Source organism: Tursiops truncatus, chromosome 3 (genome assembly GCF_011762595.2).
Source record: "Tursiops truncatus isolate mTurTru1 chromosome 3, mTurTru1.mat.Y, whole genome shotgun sequence".
NCBI lineage: Eukaryota > Metazoa > Chordata > Mammalia > Artiodactyla > Delphinidae > Tursiops > Tursiops truncatus.
In genome coordinates, this window is record NC_047036.1 from 71993870 (window position 1) to 72013535 (window position 19666).

At 35.9% G+C, this 19666-nt stretch overlaps 1 long non-coding RNA gene across 2 annotated transcripts in view; it reads left to right on the plus strand.

Annotated features, from left to right (window-relative positions):
* The window catches only part of LOC141278296 (uncharacterized), a 28600-nt gene that overhangs the window by 398 nt on the left and 8536 nt on the right, over nucleotides 1-19666 (plus strand). The window contains exon 1 of one of the 2 annotated variants that reach the window (XR_012330751.1): nucleotides 5270-5380. The exons of the other annotated variant lie outside the window; for it this stretch is intronic. This is a non-coding gene — a long non-coding RNA (uncharacterized lncRNA). Of the gene's footprint in view, nucleotides 1-5269; nucleotides 5381-19666 lie in introns of those variants that run through there. 2 annotated transcript variants of the gene reach the window in all.

The following is a 19666-nucleotide window of genomic DNA, read 5'->3' on the forward strand; positions in this document are numbered from 1 at the left end:
GCGGGAAGAGAAGAGAGACGCCGCAGGCTGTCCTCTGGCTAGAAGGAGGGAGAGGCTTACGAAAGAGGTCTGCGAAATTTGACTGCCTTGTGTTCTACATTTTTGGATGGTTTAAGTACATGGGGAGTTTGTTTAAAACGCAGATTTAAATATCCCTCATTTTGATTCTAGTAGGTGTGAATCTTAAGGTTTCCCTTACAAATGCCAAGTGATTCTGAGGCAGGTGCTATGGATTATACTTTGATAAGCACTGGGTTGAATTATTAGGCAATTTACGGTGGAGCTGTACCTAAAGGGCCGTTTGCTCCCCTCTTCCTCCTTTGAACGTTTTTGTCCTTATTTTCAAGGTCTGTAAGCTACTTATACACATGATGTTACCTTCACTTACCTAACCAAGTCTCTTGAAGCTCACTTGGGTATTTAATATCTTTACCTGTTCATCTCTCCTACTAATCTTGAAGGCCAGGATTATATCTTTCATTTAACGCTATTCCTAGATGCTCAATAAATATTTGTTGCACTGAATGGAATCTTGCTGTGAAAACTCACAAAGTACTGAGCTAAACTGAAAATCTCATAAAGGAATGAAATTGCCTGAGGGTAGGTGTCGAGCCGGGGAAGGAGGAAGATATATAAACCCTGTGGTATAAATATAAAGGGATACATGTACAGATTTAGAGAAGGGAGAGAACACAGCAGGGTAGAAGAAAGACTTCTTGAAGGAGATGACATATATGTTAGGCCTAGAAGGATGAGCTAAATTTGGTTAAGAAAGATGGTATGATGGAATAAAGCTAAATAAAAATTAATATTTACAGGATAGCCCCCCGAAAAAACAAAAGTAGAAAACTTCAAAGTGTCTTTATAAATCACCTTTGAGTCTAAAAGGACAGTAAAATTGCAATTACATACTTGAACATAATGACAATGAAAAAACTATGTATTAAAATTGTAAGATAGAGACCAAGCTATAGAAGAAAATTATTATTAAATACGAATGAAAATAAACCAAACATTTATTTGAATATTTTAGAAATGAAGAACAAAATTAATTGAAATTAGGAAGAAGAAATTACTAAAGATAAAATGACAACAAAAGAATTAGAAAACAGGTTTTAAAAAGAAAATTGTTAGGGCTTCCCCGGTGGCGCAGTGGTTGAGAGTCCGCCTGCTGATGCAGGGGACGCAGGTTCGTGTCCCGGTCTGAGAAGATCCCACATCCTGTGGAGCAGCTGGGCCTGTGAGCCATGGCCGCTGAGCCTGCGCGTCCGGAGCCTGTGCTCTGCAATGGGAGAGGCCACAACAGTGAGAGACCCGCATACCAAAAAAAAAAAAAAAAAAAAAAAATGTTAAAATAGTAAATTGGTAAGATATTCTCATAATCCAATAATAAAGTGTTTTTTGGCAATACCAATAAAACTGACAGAGAAGTGTTTTTGGCAATACCAATAAAATTGACAGAGAAGTGTAACAGGTAAGGGAATATTGTCACTAATAAAGTTGGTAGTTTAAAAGGGAGGTTTAAAAATTTTTAAAATACTTTATACAACTTCATTCTGCCAATAAATATTAATACCAAAATGAAATAGTCACTTTTCAAGGAAAACAAAGATAAGGACTCAAAAGGTAGAAAACTGATTTAGGTTAATAGCTATAGACAGGACTTAAAAATGATGCCAAAGTTCTGTATCACAAAATAAAAAGGCATCCAGCCTACTCAGATGTATGGGTGAGTTTTAAAAATTCTTAAAGAGCTAATTCTTGTGCTTTAAATCCAAAGCATGATGGAGAGCTTCTTAGCTTAATTTTTGAAACTAGCACAACGCTTAGCATCTTAAAAAGCATTTAAAGTACTGAATGCATGCTCCATGATGAGAGTGTGTGCGTGTTGCTCACCATTGTATGTGTTGGCCTCATATTTGATATTCATTAGTGAACATATGTGCGAAAGTCCTAGACAGTGACAAAATGAATTTGGCATTGTCTTAAGGAACATTTCACTATAACCAAGTAGTGTTTATTTTAAAAATATATAGTTCAAAATGTAAGTCTGTAATTATTAATCATAACTAATTAATCATAATTCTAGGTTAAGGTGATCATGTCAAATGTCAAAAAAAACACTGGAAAATACTCAATACCCATTCCTAACAAAATACATATTAATAAACCAAGTATAAAAGATACTTTTTTTTTAACATGACAAGTAATGTACCTAATAAAATGTTAGTGTTTTTCACACCTGGTTTCTGAAACACTAGAATTTTGTGAGATGTTTATGGTCATTTCGTGGAGAATGGGTTTTGTGGGCAAATAATTTGGGAAAATAGAATATGGTAATCAGAATGGTAAGTCCAGAGCCGGAGCCAAAAGTAGATAAAACTCCTGATTTAAGAAGATAGTAGCATTAGTATTTGTTTAGTCTTCCTCCTGAAAGCTTAATGAAACAATAGTTGAGAAATTAATTTCTAATACTGAAGTGACCTGGAGAAAAACCATCAGCAGACAAGATATTTCGAAAAATATTTAAAAGATCTAAAGAGACATGGAAGCCTGTTAACAAATGACACAGATCATCAAAGTGGCATCTCAGAATTTGCAGGAGATGACTAAAGGTTCAGAGAGAGTTGATCTGACTGGCAGAGTCCCAGAGAGACCCTAGGATTAGAGTTATACAGTAGAGGGTAGAAATGAGAAGAGGGCTAAATACAAAATGTAAATTTAGAAGCTCTTTAGGAAACCACTGTACTTCAGTTTCTCCAGATTCCCCTCCCCATTATTCTTTCTCTTCACCTCTGTCTAGAACCTCACTCTTAAAAAAATTAATGAAAAATCAAAACCATCAGAGATAGGAAGAAAATCAATGGCATGAAAGATAAAAATACGGAAAACAAACAGCTATCTAGGAAGACTGAGCTTAGGAACCAAAAGAAATTCATAATAAATTAATAATATTAAGCTTTCTAAGAGGTGGTCAAGAAAATACTGTATTGGAGGATGGGATACTTTGAAAAAGGAACATCCTAACAGTAAGAAAAGACTTGAAAATAAATATGATTGCAGAAATTAAAATTTTAATACAATGGTGAGATGGTTTAATTGAGGAAATATTTCAGAACATATAGCATTCAGACAAAAACATGGAAAACTTGAAAAAATGTGGAGGATTAATTCAATAGGTCCATCATATGATTAATAGGAATTCCAGAAAGAGAGAGCAACAACTGGAGAAGAGGCAGAAAACTATCAAAGTAATAAATACTTGAAGAAAAATTTCAAGGTACTGAAGAGTAGCACAAGTCTCCAGATTGATAGATATTCCTAGCGCTGAACAAAATAAATGGTAAAGAAACCACACCTAGCCACATCAATAAGACATTTCATAAATCAAAAAGAAAAGAAAAAGGCCTAAAAGCTTTCAGAGACAAGAATCTGATCTCCTATAAAAGAATAATTATTGAATTAGCATTAGATTTCTTATCAGAAACATTAGATAGATGACAATACTGTCAAAATTGTAAGGGGAAATTATTTAAATTTAGGATTCTATTCCCTGTCAAGACAAAAATCAAATGTGAGAACATAATAAAGATTTCAGAAAATTCAGTCATCATTTACGCTCTGAGAGGTATACTCCATAAAAATGAGTGAAATAAAAAAATAAGATAGACATAAAAGACAAGAATTATAACCTAGTATGGGAGGTAGAATGGCTCACCAAAAATGTCCATACCCTAATTCCTGAAATTTGTGAATATGTTATATTACATGGCAAAAGGAACTTTGCAGGTGTAATTAAGGTTACCAACCTTAAGATCGGGAGATTCTCCAGTAGGCTCAGTCTAATCTAATGAGCCCTAAAAAGCAGGGAACTTTCTCCATATTGAGACAGAAGAGGTCAGAGAGATGTGCATAATGAGAAGGACTCAATCCACCATTGTTGGCTTTAAAAAGAAAAAATGATGTTATGAGTCAAGGAATGTGGGCAGCTTCTAGAAGTTGAGACAACCTCCAGCCAACAACCAGCAAGGAAACAGGGACCTCAGTCCTACAAAAGCATGAAACTGAATCCTGGCAGCAACCTGATTAAGCTTGGAAGCAGATTCATCCTCAGAGCCTTCAGAAAGGAGCACATCACTTCTGACACCTTGATTTAGGCCTTGTGAGACCCTAAGCAGATAACTGAGTTGAACCACACTGTACCTAGACTTCTGACCTATAAAACTGAGACATAGTGAGTGGGTGTTGTTTTAAGCCATTGAATTTGTAGTAATCTTTTATGGCAGCAAGAGAAAACTAGTATGTTTCATAATTCAATGAAAAGAGAAAAGGTGAGATACAAAAGGCTTAGAAGGCAATTAGTCTAAAATAAATAGATGGACATCTAGAATGTTTTCAAGAAGAAAAATTGAATGGATTGCAAGCAATAGATAGAAAAAATATATGTGTAAAAGACAAGTATGATAATAAAACCAATAAAACCCCAAAAATACAAAGATTAAAAAATTGAAAGGCAAATAATGAAGTAGGAAAAATATTTGCAAAATACATGAAGGACAAGGAGGTGTTATTTTTTATAATTGAAAACTGTTTACTATGCAATCTGACCTTGACATGTTCCAAACAAGAAAGAAGTTTATTTTCTTGTTCTCCAATACTGCTTTCAAGTATATTTTACCCAATCTCTCCTTCCGGTTGCTTTCTGTCTAAGGCATATCTTATAGCTTTCTTTTCATGGTTGATTATAAGAATAAGTCCCATTTCTATAATTATGATTTCCTTTCTGGTATTAAAACATCCAATCTAGTCTATGGCAAAATCACATCTAGTCCATTGCTTTTCCCTAATAGTTAGATAAGTTGTATTGGAACTGAGCCTTGTGGAAAAAAGATAAAGATGGATTCATACCACAAACTTAACACCAGGATAAATTTCATATGGTTGAATGATTTAATAATAAAAAATGAAGTCTAAAAAACTACTACAAGAGAGTGTGAGGAAGTGCTTTTATAATATTAAGAGTGGTGAAGTCCTGCCTAAATGCGACACAAAAGTCAGATGCTATATAAGTGTGTTATAGGCTGAACTGTGTCTCCCCAAAAATGCATATATTGAAGCTCTAACCCCCAATGTAACTACATTTCGTGGTAGGTTCTTTAGAGAGGTAATTAAGGTTAAATGAGGTCACAGGGGTGGAACCCTAATCCAACAGGACTGATGTACTTATGAGAAGAGGTTGAGAAACCAGGGATATGTGCACACAGAGAAAAGATCATGTAAGGACACAGCAAGGAGGCAGCCATTTGCAAGCCAGGAGAGAGGCCTCCAGAGAAACCAACCCTGCTGGCACCTAGATCTTAAACATCCAGCCTCCAGAACTGTGAGAAAATAAATTCCTGTTGTTTAAGCCACCCAGTCTGTTGTACAGGGTTGACCAAAAACTTCAAGTTTCTTCGCTACATCTTATGGAAAAACCTGAACGAACTTTTTTGGCCAACCCAATATTTTGTTATGGCAGCCCTAAAAGATTAATACAACACGCAAAGATTGACAGATTCTACTATATGATAATGAAACATTTCTGTACAGCAAAAACTCCATTAAGCAAAGTAAACAAGCAGACAAAAGCATTGAATTCAAGATAAAATAACTGCATTAAAAAAATTGATTTGTGTTGGAGAATTGTATCTTTATATATTTCCAAAGCAATGCCACATAGGTGGCTTTCTGGTCCCAAGGGGGAAAATGTAATTTTACCACAGGGTGTCACCAGTCTAATCTAATGGTTTAAGTTAGCATCAGCAACTTGGAGTATTACCAGATATCAAATATCTGCTAATGTAATTAATATGAAGTACCCAACCCAACCTCTTACATCTTTTAGCCAAGAATGTTTAACTTCAATTTTATTAAATTGTAATGTTTAATCTTCCATTTTATAGGAAATATAGGAGATAAGGAAACCTCTTTTTTAAAAAAAAAAAGCACCATGAGGTAACAATCAGACAAGTCCAGAAAGTAAAACATTCTACAGGACAAATGGCTATTCTCTTCAACAAGTCAGTGCATGGAAAAAAAGGGGCTGACCTAGATCAAAAGGGTCTTAGAAGAGAGTACAACCAGATAGAATGCCTTGTCCTGAATTAGATACTGGTTTGGACAAAGCAGCTATAAAAGGCATTATGTAGACAATTGAGAAAATTTGAATATGGACAGGGTGATAGATGGACAGGGTGACAGATGATACAAGCAAATTATTTTGTCAGGCATTCTAATAGTATTTTGTCAATCTATGAAAATGTTCTCTTGTTTAGAGATACAAACTAAAATGTTTAGAGGTGAAATGTTCAAAATATTTGTAGTTTACTTTAAAATAGCATACCTAAAGCAGTTTAAAAATTTTTTAGTGCAATGATAAATCCTATGACAAAAATAAGACAGGAGAGTGAGATAAGAGGTGAGTTGAATACTCAGAGGTTGAGTACTACAAATTTGGGAAGGTCTCTGAGAAAGTGACATTCATACTGAGATATAAAATGATTGCCAGCTGTGTTACCTCAGGTCCTGTAAAGTCCAGAAGAAAAGATAGAATTGGGTGTGACAGAGACTAGGAAACATCTGTGAGAATAAGGTGTGGCAAGAAGAAGGCAAGAGAGTCTTCAAACAACAATCCAGTTGTGACACATGGGAAAGGAGAGCAGGAAGGAAGGAAAATTAGGTAGGAAGAGCTTCAGAGTGAAATGTAGTTGTGAGAAAATCTTAGGCCAATGAGGAACCCCAAAGCAAGAATTGCCCTTTCAAGGAGTCCTGTGTTAGGCAGAAATAGCCTAACACTAGCTCTGATATCCCTGCAGTACTCACTCATTGGCTAGATCTCAGGGTGAGTGTGGTCTCAGTGTAAGTGGATCTGAAGGTAGAGCAGCTCGAAGGTGTTAACTAATGATCCTCACAGCAGGTTCTTTTAAAGGGAGATCTGACCAGGATGCCTTCATTACTGTTGCACAAACCTTGCAAAGGTCTGGAGGGAGAGTGTATCAAAAAGAGGCAATAGCAAAAAGGCCCTAAGATAGGAACGAGATTGGCATGTTCAAGGGAAAAAAAGAATTCAATAAGTTTGAAGCACAATGAGAGTGGCAGAGTGGTATAGAAAGGCAGATTGATAAACAGAGTCCTAATCACATAGAACCTAACAGATTATGATAAGGAGATGAATTTTATTTCAAGTGTAATGGAAACCCATCAGCATGTTTTAAGCAGTGAATTATTATGATCTGATTTAGGTTTTAGAGCCAAACTTCCTGAAACAATCTATACAGCATCCATTTCCTCATATCTCATTTTCTCCGAACCCACAGCAAATCTGGCTTACATCCTTACCTCTCTACTGGAAGAGCTTTTACTAGGTCACCAAAGACTTCTTAATTGCTAAGTTCAATTGCTTCTTTTCAATTTCCATCCTAGTTGTCCCCTGTGTTGCATCTGCACATTGACCACTTACTCCGTAAAATTGCTCTTATGGCTGCTTTTTACTACTCCTTCCTTGTTTCCTTTGATGGCTTTTCTTCACCTACTCCCTAAATGTTTATGTTTTACAGAATTATATCCTTAGTACTTCCATGCTATCTCTAGTCCCTCTCATCTCCTAAATTCCAATAATCACATAACATGCTAACAACTCCAAAATTTCTCAGATTTTTTCCTCTAGCCCTCTACTCTCAGTCTTTCCATTTGCATGTTATGCATGTCCATCTTAATGGAAAATAATATACCAAAACAAGAATATTTTCTCCTAAAAGACTTCTTATGTATTCTCTACATTGGATAATGGCATCGCTAGTCACCCCGTTCACGTAACTCATTGGAATAACATTTAACGCCTCAGTGTCGTCAAAGTATAATTTTCAAAATTTAAAGATATGACTATCGTACAAATGTAGAATGACTATGAATATGTTTCCAAGATCTATTTAACTCTTTAATCAGGAAACCAGCAAGATGATAAAGCTGGTTTATAGAAAAATTAGAGAAACTGAGTGTACGTAGGTTGTCACAAAAGATGTGCTGAAATAAATTTGCTAGGTTACAATGTCCTGCAGGTTAATGTTTTACAGGTCAAAATAAACTGTAGCCTTTGGTGTTACATTCTCTACCAGACAAAAATCATTTACAAAAATCTATAAGTTAACATTTTACTCAGTTTTAGCCCTAATCAATGGCAAATGTATCAGTGGAGTAGGCCTACTCATACAGTCAGTTGATTCACTACAAAGGCACTAATATCATTCAATGAGAAAAAGATCTTGCAATGAATGGTGCTGCAGCAACCAGATGTCACACAAAAGAGAAATGAACCTGATTCTTACAAAAATTGATTTGAGATGGATCATAGACTTATACATGAAAGAAAACATTATAAATCTTATAAAAGAAAATATAGGAGAATATCTCCATGACTTTAGGGCAGATAAGATTTCTCAAATAGGAACTTAAAAAGCATTAATCATAAAATTAAAAATTGACAAATTAGATATCATCAAAATTTTACATTCCTCTCATCAAAGACACCATTAAAAAAGTGAAGAGGCAAGCCACAGACTGGGAGAAGACATTTACAGTACATATATCTGACAAAGCATTACAAATCAATTATAAAACTACAAAAACCAAATAAGAACATTGGATAAAATATTTGAATAGGCACTTTGCAAAAGTGGGTATCTAAGTGGCCAATAAACATATAAAGAGGTGTTCAACAGTATTAGTTCTTAGGAAAATACAAGTTAAAACCACAATGAATATTATCACACATGCACCAAAATGACTAACGTTTTAAAAAATGAAAGTTTTTTGAAAGACTAACAATATCACATGCTGGCAAGGATGTGGGCCAACTCTTAAACACTGCTGCTATGAGTGTAAAATAAAGCAGCCACTTTGTAAAATTGTCTGTCTCTACTAATGTCAAGCTCACTTACCTTATGACACAGCAATTTCATTCCTAGGTATATACCCAAGTGAAGTAGTATGTCTCCCTAGAAAGCTTCTTACAAGAATGTTTATTGCAGCTTTATTCATAATAACTCCAAACTGGAAACAACCCCAATTTCCATTAACAGGTTAAAGGACAAAGAAAGTGAGGTGTAGTCATACAATGGGATACTACCAGTGATAAAAATAATAAAGGACTATTCATAGAGTCAACAAAAAGATGGATATTCATGGATATTGTTTTAAGTGAAATAAGTCATATACAAAAGAGTACATGCAAATGAATTTGTAGCACATTATTCCATTTGTATAAAGTTCAACAACAGGCAGAACTAATCAATGTTTGTCTAAATCACAACAGTATTACCTTTGGGTAGGTAGTAGCCGATGGTATGTACTGAAAAGAAGCACAAAGGAACTTTATGGAGTGGTGGAAATCTTCTATATCTTGATTTACATGGTGGTTATAAGAGTGTATGCATATGTAAAAATCTTTTAACTGCACAGTTAAGATTACTGTACTTTATGCATTTTATTAGGTATGTTATCCATTAAAAAATATTAGTTTTTCACAGGGTCTTTGGATGAAAGTCTTGTAGAATTAGGGAATATAGATTGTAAAGGGTTAAAGAATGATGAAGCAGTGATTAACTTCACTTTGAAGAAATTCGGCTATCAAGAGGAGGAGAAGATTAAGGAATTAATAAAGATATCAACAAGTCAAAGGAAGTTTTAAAAATTCCTTTAGAATAGGGAATGCTTTATCAGGGGAGAAGCCAATTGAGAGGTACAGGTCAAAGAGAGGCGTGAGGTAGGAGAAGAGAAAGTTGATAACACTAGATGCCTTGGAGTCAAAAGTGGAGGATTATCTAAATAAAGGGAAAGAAGATAGAGTGAAAAAAGAGAGGTAGGGTGAAGATACTCAGAGACCGTGAGGTGGAAGATAATTTGAGGACTTTTACTGTACCTGTTCTCAAACTTCTTAGTAAAATAGGAAGTCAGGACATCTACTAAAAGTCAGGAGGTGGGATGAAATGATGACTGGAGGGTTTGATGAAGCCAGTTAGCTATTTCATTAGCTGTGAAGGACTAGTTATTTACTTTTTAAGTTTCCTCTTCCCTGTGATGGAGATTACATTTACTTCACAGAGTTGTTATGAAGATTAAATAAATTAATTAATCTAAAGTATCCATTAAGACAATCAATAAATGTTAGTTTCCCCTTAAAAAAAAAGAACCACAGTTTCAGAAAATCATTCTTCATGAGTAGTTTGAAAAACAAATTGAATAATCTGAAGTCAGGATAAAAGACCCAGTGGAGGACAAGGAACCTAGTCCCCAGCACTTCCTTAACATTTGTGAGGGCTAGTGCAAATGAGACTCCAAATACCTTACATACAAATATTTTAAAGTTATAAATCAGGCTGGCAAGCTGTTAAATAAAATATGTTCTATCCTCCTACTTTGACAAGTATAGCTTCATAATGACCTGAAGTCCAGGTTCAAAGTTAGAATTCTCATTCCTTAGTGTTTCATACTGAATCCTGGTAATGTGGGAAGATCCAGACCAACTCAGCCTTTCCTTCCTTCTTCCAACTCCACCCCACACTGTGAGGGGCCTGTAGTGTACTTGTGTGGATACGCCAGCCTGGAAGCCCAATCTTCATTCTCACCCTTGGCAAATATCGGCCACTTGGCCACCCATGTGCTTAGGTTATACACTCCAGTGGCAAGGTCCTTGTTGTGCAAAAACCCTAGAGGCAGGCTCAGAGCCGTTTGCACAGGGAATTCTGTGGTCCCAAGTATCTGGAACTTGGTCGTGAAGTGGGTATGTAGGCTTTGGGTGTGTAGGGGAGGAAAGTAATTTTCCCTCTACCCTTTTGAGTTCTTGCCTGAGATCCCTGTAATAAAACACAGATTAACAAGAGAAAAACAAACAGAAGTTTATTAACATGTTTACCCCTCTGGGCTAATAAGGGTCTGTCTCTAATAAAGGGAGGATTTGTATCCTTTGAAGGGCGTGGGTAGAGAGAGCTTTTCTGCATTTGCTGCTTCTTAATTGCCTTCGGCTCAAAATCCTTTTTTTTTTGTCAGAGGCACATTTTAAGGTAGCGTATTCTGCTACTCTTCAGACAGGTATATCTTAGGCCCCTGAGACTCCTCACCTCGTATGAAGTACAGCTGAGGAAGAGCCAGAGTGGGTTCCAAAGTGTGGTGCCCTGAGTAGGGACTTCTTGTGCCCAGAGCTCAGGGCAATATAGCTAGTCACACTTAGGTCTAGGATTAGCCACACTTCCTGCTTCTAGCAGTGAATACACATAGACTTTAATACTATTAACTAGAAAGAACAAAAAACTTAAGATCAAAATATGCTGAAAAATATAGTGAAAGTGAAGTGGAACATATACATCCTTAAGAGGCTGCTTTCCACTTACAAAGTAAGCCATCTAGCCTTTTGAGTTATTGTGATGGATTGAAAGCTTCCCTATGAAGCACTGCATAAAATTGAAAATGACTTATTAATCTCAGATCTCTTCAGATCAGAATATTTAGTCACCAGCAGTGGTCTGGTAACCCGCTTTGGGGAGCCTTGGCTAAAGCAAAAAAAATGTCATGGCTTCTTTGTCTGGCTTTACATTTCTTAAAAACCAGGTAAGCTGTATTTAGGTACTCATGATTGTAGATTCATAGGCTGTCTTTGAACCCAAATTGTGTTCTTATCACAACAGTTAGAAACATAGGATTTTGCATTTTTTGGATGAATTCTCTTTAGTAATGAGTCACTAAACATGCTACTAAATACAATATAGAGAAGATTAACAGAGTTATTTTTAGCTACCACCTACATACTATAGGCAGACAATATCAAGAGCAGGAGGGAAATAATGGTTCTTTTAGTTTAATAAATCATAATGCTCCTAAAGAAAGTCTTCTCTTTCCTCCCAAACTTGGGGCATCCAGTTATATAAAGTGATTACTGTTGCAACAGCTAAGATATGAAGAGAAAGAAAAAGAGAGAGGGAAAAGAAGGGGAGGTGGGAGAGAGAGAGGGAGGATTGGGCTATTATACAAAAAAAATGATTAAAAGAAAAAAGTGTTTTGACTGAAGAGTAAAGTGTGGTAACTGGTAACTAAAATAGAAATGCAACACTGAAATAATTATGTTTAGGGCTTGAACAACTCAATATCTGAATATCAAAGTAAAGAAAAACTTTCTGAATGTAGATAAAAGAAACACAATAGTAGCTTGCATATGATAGGGTGGGAAATATATTTATATTTCCAAATAAACCCTCAAGTCAAATTCAATAGAATGTAAAATACCATTTGAAATGAGATCAAATGTTATATAGTATATTATATGTTGCATGTTATATGTAACATGTTACATGTTATATGTTATATATATTACATGTTATATAGTATATTATATATTGTTATATATAACATTTAATACGTTTTTATATTAGAACCTAAAATATATGGAAGACAGCTCACATAAAAAGACATATAAATAGCTTTTAAACATGTGACTTGCTCAGCTTTTCTAAAAATAAGTTAAGCGCTCAAATAAATTACACTGAGATATAAATCTTCACCTACTAGATTTGCAAATGTCTAAGTCTGGAATTATAAACTTACTATGGAAAATAGCAGGAAAAGCCTTCGTTATGCATTGTTGACAGGTAATTTGGGGCAACCTCTTTGGAGAGCCTTGGAGTTCATATGTATCAAAATTGTAAATGCACATACCATTTGAACTAACATTTATACTTCCCTGAAATTATCCTGTAGATGTACTTGTGCAAAAAGTATGTGCAAAACTATTCATTGCCATTTAGAAAAAGATTGGAAAAACACTAAATGTCCATGAACAGAAGGCAGTTAAATATATTAATTTATATCCATAGCATGGAATTATTATGCACCTGTTTAAAAGAATAAGGCAGATCTGTACATACTAATACGAAATATGTTTGAAATATATCCTTAAGTGAAATAAAAGAAAGTACAAACCAGTGTATATAACATACTATTATTTGAGTTAAAATAATAATAACAACAATAATAAAGAGAGATTAAGCCCACTTCACAATGTCAATGCTCTTCAGCCAAAGACTAAGAGAAATAACTGTAGTTGAACAAGTGAATTTATTTATTTATTTATTTTTGCTGCAAACACCATGAGGGAACTGTGAGGTGTCTCAGAAAGAAAGAGTGTAAGAAAGGACTTGTCTCTGGTTGAGTAATTTGAGAGGGTCCAAGGAAGCAGGGGGAGCTATAGGATTGGGTGTTTGAACAAATTTCATCTATAGAGAGGACAGCCTATAGGAGGATAAAGATATAATTGGATAAAGTCTCAGCTCCCCACTTGGCCTTTGCTGGCATTGGTGGGGATGGGGCCATAGCTTCTTCTGTGGTAAATTGGTTATTTTCTAACAGTTTTCTGTCTTGCTAGGCTGCCCTTTTCTGGTCATTTGGTTCAAGGGAGCAGGCTTTTGCTGGGCCTTTGTCAGCGCCCATTGTCATTTTCAGGTTGCCGGCTTCTCCGGTATTCGTTCTGGGATGATGTGCATAAAAAAAAAAAAAAAAAAAAAAAAAAAAAAAAAAAATCCAGGCAACTCACCATGTTGTTTGTTCCTTAGATCCTGAAGTCCTTAGCTACTCTGCTTTCTCTTTACCTATCAGAATCTTCATATGTTTGTTTTATGTGTTATGCCCAGTATTTTTAATTGTAATTGGAAAAGTACAGCTAGTCCGTCTTCCAGGAAGTGGAAATCTCCTGGATATATTTTTGCACTGCTTGAATTGTTTCATTCAAAGCGTGACTCATCCATTCATATAAATAAAAACCTACCTAGATACATGCCTTGCTTTTTTAGAACTGATCATTGCTAAATATCTATGAAGAAAATAAAGGAGAACAATAAGATAGAGAGTAAAGTATGTAAAGCTGCATGGATAGGGTGGTCAGGGAAAGCTTCTCTACAACACTTGAACTGGGGTCAGAAGCCAGTCTAGTGAAGAGCTGAAAAAGAGCAGAAGAAGGGTAAATGCAAAAGGAAGAAGCTTGGCATAATCCAGGAACAGAGAGAATTCTAATATTAGTGGAGTACAAGAGCTGGCTAGTGTTGTCTTACTTATCGACATAATGAAAAGAATTAATGAACATTTATATTGGAACTACATTTGTTTTATCAGTTGCAACCACAGTTTGAATACAGATACAAGGTTTTGACAAAAATCAATGAGAGAATTCTGCAATAATTGATATACTATATGGAATTTATAATAAAGAATATTTTCTATTTTTACTAATATTTACAGCTTTGTGCAACATATTCTTTATATCATTAAAATTTATTCTAAAATGTATGAACCTTTGTATAAACACGTGTGTGGGTGTATGATGCTTCAGAAAAAAGTGAAAGCTAGGAATAAATTTGAGTCATCAGTATTTAAATGGTAAAGCTATATAACTAGATAAAATCAACTAGAAAAAGTAGCGTGTGTTAAAAAAAAATAAAGTTCAAGATGAAATCCTGGGCATGTAAAATGGAATGGTCAATATAAGAAAGAAAGAAAACCAGGAGAAAATGTTGTGCTCAAAACCAAATAGGAGGAAGTGGTCAACTCAGTTGGACTTGGCAATATTGGTAACTTCAGCAAGAGCACATTTAGTGAAAGGTTGTTGTTGGAGGCCAGACTGGATTAATTTAAAATGGTCATAGCATTTCTATTGTTGATCAAGATTTATGCAAAATGTATTTTGAAATTTTCTCCTAAGAGAACTATAAGGTAGAAAGAAAACTACTTATATACATAGGTTTACCTGATAATTGGAGAAAGAATTTCTTCCTTTAACCTGACTCTATTATGAGACCATCCCTTCTTGCTTGCCCTTCCCCTCCCTATCATCACTAAGAATCTTCCCACAAGACCACTGTTTTTCATACATTCCTTAGGACACTGTATAAATTTTGAAGTATTTACAAATGAGATGATGTGATGTCTACAGTTGGCTTCAAAATAATCCAGTATGTGTGTAGGGTAGGAGAGTAGGGATTTGATGAGGGTGTGGATGAAACAAAATTGGCCACATGTTGAAAATTGTGAGGATAATCAACTCAGGGGTTGATTATAGTACTATGTTTCTACATTTGTATATGACTGAAATTTTCCAGAATAAAAAGATTTTTTAAGTGTGGGGGAAGAACAAGGATAGTCTTTACCATCAAAAAACTTACACACAACTTGAGAAGGACCTTATTCAAAAGAGTTAAAACTTGGCAGGTGAAGGGGGGAGATTGTGCACTGACAGAGATGGCTATACCGTGTTGATGGAGGAAGCCAGACTGCAGCATGATTCAAGCATAGTAGGAACAAACATTCATGGAATGCTTATTTCTGTGTGCTATGTCTTACAGGTGTTTTCTCATTTACTGCTCATACATCCTGTGAGGTCAGTGCCATACACACACACACAAAATTAATGCTAGGACATGTTAAGTTATTTTTCTTGGGTCACAAAGCTGGTAACTGGTAACTTCTGGGTGAGTAATCTCACTGGAAAAGCCAGAGTGAGGAAGTAATGGGCTAAGGAAGAGATGACCAGAGACCACCTACTAGCTTAATAAGACCTACAGAAGGTATGTTTAAAATGTTTGATTTTGCTACGAATATTTACAAACCAGGAACAAGGAACAAAAATTTGCAATTTCTAGCTTGTCTTAAAGAATTGAAGATTTAGCATTACAGATGCTGCCCCCGCTCACAGCCAAGGTACTGCTGCCCCGTTTCTGTGGGACTTGAGCTCTTTTATGCCGGAATTCCCTTCACTCGTTTTATTGCAAATGAACTGCTTCACTTTGTGCATTATGGCCTGTATAATTATTTGAGTTCATTTATATACTAATTATACTCAACTTGGAGTGTTATGACACACTAGTGTGGGTCTGATCAGTGAGAGAGAAAGGAATATGGTCATAGAAACAATGTGATTTGTCCACCACATGTTGAGAACTACAGTCCAAACCACTCGTCTAGCCATTAATCCTGTACTCTATGCCTATTGTAATGTCTCTTGCAGAGTTTTCTTGTGCTATAAATGTAAAGTGCCATATGAATGAGTGGTATAATAATAAATGCTTGATGATTCAGAGGAGGGCACAATAATTTCTACAATCATTAAGGCAAAGAATTTTAAAGTTGGGTTGAAATTTTATAAGAGAGTCAAAAGCATTTCAGATGGAAGGAAAATCAAAGGAAAAATGCATGAATTTAGGAAAGTACAAAACACGTGGAGGGACTAGGATGGCAGACTAGTATATTTAAAGCTGAGACTCCTTCATTCCAGTAACTCTAGTATTCCATCAGGATTGGATGGAATCACAGAAATGTTAATACTAGAAAGGAACTTACAGGTAATCTGTACTTGAAGGCCTTCTTTCCACAGATAACAACCAAGATTTTGAAAAGCTAGGTGATTTGCTTAATGTCACATTTGCTTAATTGGTGAAGGATCTGAAATTAGATCTTCCGATTTTTGATATTCTTCCTCCATACTTCCCTTCAACGTGAGTTATTTTCATTATAGGCAAGGAGAGGAAAATATGAGTTGAGTTCTGGATATATTATTTTTAATGACCTCAAGTAGCAGCTGCCTTTTCCTTTCATCATTCACTTCCACTTCAAATTTTTAACCAGGAATTAAACCATGAAAGTGCTAGGGGAATCTGAAAGAAGAACGAAGGGTTAAGAATAGTTGATGTATCATACCACTTTCTGCCATTACATTGTTATATTTACCTCATTCAAAAGGGATCGGCTCAGCTTCTAAATTCTACATGACTACCATTCTCCGTAAGAGGAAGAAACTACATAATGAATTTTCAACCTTCTAAAGTGGACATGAAAAGAGGAAACATATGCTGGCAGCCAAGTCTCAGGCTCAACCTTTATAATAATAAGGACCAGAATCTGAAAATAGTAATCAGTCTCAATATTGCTCAAAAGAGACTGACAGGCTGCCTCTGGCTTTCACTCCAAGTTAGTGATGCCTGGTTTACATCTTGGAATTTGAGACTGGCAGTATAGCATAGTATTAAGATCACAGGCTTTGGATTTGAATCCAGGCTCTAGCATTTACCAGCTAAGTGATAAGAACAATTTATTTAACTTCTCCAAGCATTAGATTGCACATATGTAAAACAGTGATAAAAATAATTTCTACCACTCTCATTGAGTTCGTTGAGAATTGAATACCTTGGTTTGGGTTTCCTCCAGAGCGATCTCTTAGACAAGGATTTGGGTTCGAGTAGTTTATTTGGGAGGTGATCCCAGGAAACATGGTGAGGGTGTGATAAAGTGAGACAAGGAAGGGAATCCTGCTGGGGAATCCTCCACTAATGGGCTAGGAAACTTGGAAGGATAGTTATCCATGACCTCTATTCCCCACTGATTGAGGGTTGCCCCTGGGGTATTAACTGTTATACACTTCTGGCTTACCCTGAGCACAGGTCAGGCACACTCCAGGGTCAGAGAAAGCCCTCACAGAGAAAGGTTCAGGGCTTGAAGTAAGAAGCTTTGGATTTTTCCAGGAACTGTCAGTGAAGACTACAGAACCTCTGGAGGGGGCTGAGAGGATATGGGAAGGGCATTGACAGCATCTTCTGTAGGGAGATAATGTGTTTGTCATGGTAGCATTTGGAACATAACCAGCCCTAGCAAATGACATTAGTTACTTAAAGTACAAAATACTAAGATTCCAAAGGGAAAGTCTTCCCAATTAAAAAGAAGAAGCACTCTTACCAAGGAGATGAGATGAATGGACTCAAAACAAAACCTAGAAGTCATCCTTCACTCTACCTTCCTCTCATTCCATCAATCTAATCACTTTAACATGTTCCGCTCCCAGCAACACTCCTTAAAGCAGGCATTTCACGTTTCTTGCTTGAATTATCAGGTAACCTTCTAACTGGCCTTCCTGCCAGGCTCCCTTTCTTTCCCCACCACTACCCCACTCAACCCCTTCATTCAGGACTATGAGAATGCTTCTTCTAAAACCCAATTCAGAGGGAGTTACCTTCTACTTCAATGATTCACCACTTATTTGTGGGTGAAAATAAAACTTTTCAGCTTAGGATACAAGACTCTTCATGATCTAGTCCTGCTTACTTCTCCAATCACATTTCCCCTGTGCCTCACTCTTAACTCCTAAATTCCAGATGTAAGAAACTTTCCTTGGTTCCTCATATATGCCACACTTTCTCATAATTCAATGCCATTTTTCATGCTCTTCACCACCTTTCTTCATCTAGAAAACTACTAGTTTTTATTCAGGAATTCAAGTTGGGATCTTTTTATAAAAGCCTATCCCTGACATTTACCCTTCCCTCTTGATCTAGATCAGTGATCCAATAACATTTTTGTATATCTCTTAAAACTTACCACGTGTATTATAAATGTCTGTTTACTTTCTTACTTACTAATTAGACCAATGTGCTTCATAATCAGATACTGAGCATCTGTATTCTTAACAAGTACCCAGGGTGATTTTTATTCCTACTGAAGTCTAGGAGTCAATTTATTATACTAAGTGCTTCTTAAGGGAAAACATTTTTCTCTGTAATTCTAGTTCCTATTTATAGCACCTGGCATGTAGTTGGTACTCAATAAGCAACTCCTGGTTTAATAAATACTACTGTTTACATTTTGAGAATTTCCATTCTTTCACAGAGATTTTATCAGGTTGCCCTCTATGGTAATATGACTCATTAAAAAATTATTCCCTGTACCAATGGTATTATAAAGTGGGAATCTCACTGGTGATCTGCCAGTCCTCCAGCTAAGTGGCTATTAAATTTGACCTGTTGTTCCACTTTTTCACCCTTGATTGCCTTTAAACCTTTTCCATGGAAAGTATTTAGTCTTATTGGTTTTGTTAATGGTGTCTAGAAGAATAGTTCTCAAACTAAGATGTATCATAAAGACCTGGAGAGCTTGTTAAAAATAGATATGGCCCCAATCTCATAGATTCTAACTCAGTAGTATTTGAGAGAGGAGGGGCAAGGCTCTATATTTTTAATAAGATCTTGAAGAAGAAACTATCCCCTATAACAAATAGATCTAGATATTATATAGACAGAGAAAAGGCTGACATTTCTACAAACTGACAGACACATGTTTTATTTCTTCTAGACAAATAGTGTGACCTGTTTCAGCAGAGCCTGTCAACACACTTTACAAATAGCACTTGAAGTTTAGCAGTTCTATAATATTTTGCCTTGATTGACTTGCCTGGTAACTTAACGTACCTAAAGAAAATACATTGTCTAATTTTTTTCTTTTGCTTTTAGTAGATATAAATGTAGATTACATACTTAATCTACCAGGATCCTTTGCTTTTATTAAATAGCTCCATGACAGCAAAATTGGAAATGTAGTCAAGGATTAGGAATGTGGTCACCCAGCTTTGGCTTGTGTGTGCTCACATGGCTTCGTTCCTGCATGTAGCCTTCTTACTAGATGCCAGAATCAAATCTTTCTCCAAACCTTGAGTTTGTGCTTTTTTCCATTAGAACCACAACAGGATCTGTAGTTACCTGAACCCTGACAAAAATTGTGTGTGGGTCGGTTGGGGGCCTGCAGGATGAGAAGGAGTATACACAGTAATACT